A 2,500-nucleotide genomic window follows, 5' to 3' on the forward strand; every position below is an offset into this window, starting at 1 on the left:
GGAACCTGAGGTGGCTGTGAGGAAAATGACCGTCGCTCACAGCCTCACTGAAGCAGAGAAGAGTTGGAAAAGGGATCAACAGGAGGACCCTGACCTGTCTCTAGTGACCAGTAGTGAAAAGCCTCCCAAGGAGACAGTGTCGCCCGAGAGCCCCACTGTCAAGTGCCTGGTTGACCAGTGGGGGACACTGACTTTACGAGGAGGAATACTGCACCGACGCTGAACACATGCACAAACAGGAGAAGTGAGCTGGCTGGTGGTAGTACCACTCTCTCGGCGTCAGGAACTGCTGAGAGAAATACACGAGGGAAATATGGGTGGCCACTTGGGAGTCAAACGTACGCTCGATAAGCTTAGGCAGCGTGTGTGTACTGTGTGGGCCTGCGACGAGATGGGCAGGAGTGTTGTAAAACCTGCGTGTGCTGCCAAGAAAGGCCCCGCGCACAAGACTCGTGTTTCCTTACAGCTGTATCACACCGGGGCGCCGATGGAACGCATGGCTATGGACATAGCTGGTCCTTTTTTTCGTGCACAGAAAGGGAGGAACAAGTATCTGTGCGTGGTGATGGATTACTTTACGAAGTGGCCAGAAATATACGCGCTACCTGACCACGAGGCAGAGACCGTAGCTCGGTTCCTCGTGGAGGAGGTGTTTATGCGCTATGGAGTACCAGGTGAATTACACTCTGACCAGGGAAGAGAGTTCGAGTCGCGGGTCTTCCGTGAGTGTTGCAGTCTACTTTGCATCAATAAGACCCGCACTTCCCCTATTAAGCCACAGAATGACGGGATGGTGGAGAGGTTTAATGCGACGACTGTACACCAGCTAGCCAAACATTGTCATGAGGACCAACACGACTGGGACGTGTGGGTGCCTTACGTCCTCATGGCTTACAGTTCTGCTCAACATGAGGCCACAGGATTCACGCCAGCAAAGCTAATGTTCGGCAGGGAAATAAGGTACCAGTTGATCTCTCCACTGGCCGTCCTCCGGGAGCAGAATTCCCGGAGGAAGGCCTCCGCTGCGACTACAGCGACTACGTCACCACCGTGCAACAGCGACTAGAAGAGGCTTAACGCTGGGCGAGTGCACACCTGAAGGTGTCGGGCCAGGCGATGCGAAGGCGATACCAAGGCTGCGCCAGGAATGCTGAGTATCAACCAGGCGACCTAGTCTGGCTACACAATCCCCAAAGAAAGCTTGGCAAGTCATGCACTAAAACTCCAGTCTGACTGGGAAGGACCTTATAAGGTGGCAGAAAAGATATCTGCAGTGAACTACAGACTAGAAATGCCTGGTAGGAAACGGGCAAGCAAAATTGTGCATGTAGACAGACTGTGGAAGCACCCAGGTGAGGGAGAGTTTACTTGGGGGTCGCATAATCATGTTGTGATGAATAACAATGAAAGTGCGGCTAACAGCGATGAAAGTGACTGCAATTCTAGTAGTGACAGTGATATAGTCTGACCATTTTATGAAGATCACTTAGGCGTTGGCTTTTTCGGGGATTTCCCGGCCTGCGGCGCTGTCACACTTATACCAGAACGCACCTCAAATCAGGTACTTAATACTTATTAACTGAATGGCGTTGTAGTACATAGTTATACATTGTGATGCTCTAAAAAGGCAAATCAGAGGAATTTGTGTTTATTTTTAAATATATTTTGCATTGTTTTTGCAAACACAACAATATTTGAAAACGTTTCCTCCGAGCGTTGTCACATCCACGATTTAGGTACAGACAAGGTTAGCGCATTCCAACATTGTTGGAACCGCCAGCTGATTGTGAGATCACGCACAGTGCGGGACTGCGGGTCGCTTGTGTTTTGGTGGTGTGGTGTCCACGGGGGGTTAGATTTTGGTTAGTTATTTCTATACTTTATGGGCTCATACTATGCAATTTTATTAGTATGGGAAGAGCGAGAGCTTGTGCTGTTCGTGGTTGTGTACCTGCCAACAATAACAAGTTCAAATGCTAAACATTCCCCACAAATAAGATCTTGGCAAGGAAATGGGTTGAGAAATGTTCTCATCGCAATAACATTAATGTGAAATATGCCGCGATTTGTCAGAACCACTTTAGTTCAGCACAGATTCGCAGAAATCTAAAGTATAAACTTTTAAATTTACCGGTTCCATCGAACTGGAGCCATAGGCTACCGGGTAATGAAACGGCGATCCACAATTTTAAATCGCGCGGCGATCAGTGTTTATATTCATGACGTCACGCCCAGTATCCTTTTCTAAACCCTTAACGCTAGCCCCATGAGTTTAAGACTCAAGTGCGCTAACCTTGTCTGTATTTAAATCGTGGTCACATCCCTCTGGGTGACGAGTGAGGTCACAGGTCAAAGTGACCGTGTTAATCCATGGGTCACTTCCTCTCCCGCTACCAGCCAGGATGAGAGAGAGAGAGAGAGAGAGAGAGAGAGAGAGAGAGAGAGAGAGAGAGAGAGTGAGAGAGACTGACAGGCAGGTTCTTTTCTCAAATTTCAGCAA

The sequence above is a fragment of the Portunus trituberculatus genome, chromosome 24, assembly GCF_017591435.1.
Source record: "Portunus trituberculatus isolate SZX2019 chromosome 24, ASM1759143v1, whole genome shotgun sequence".
Lineage (NCBI taxonomy): Eukaryota > Metazoa > Arthropoda > Malacostraca > Decapoda > Portunidae > Portunus > Portunus trituberculatus.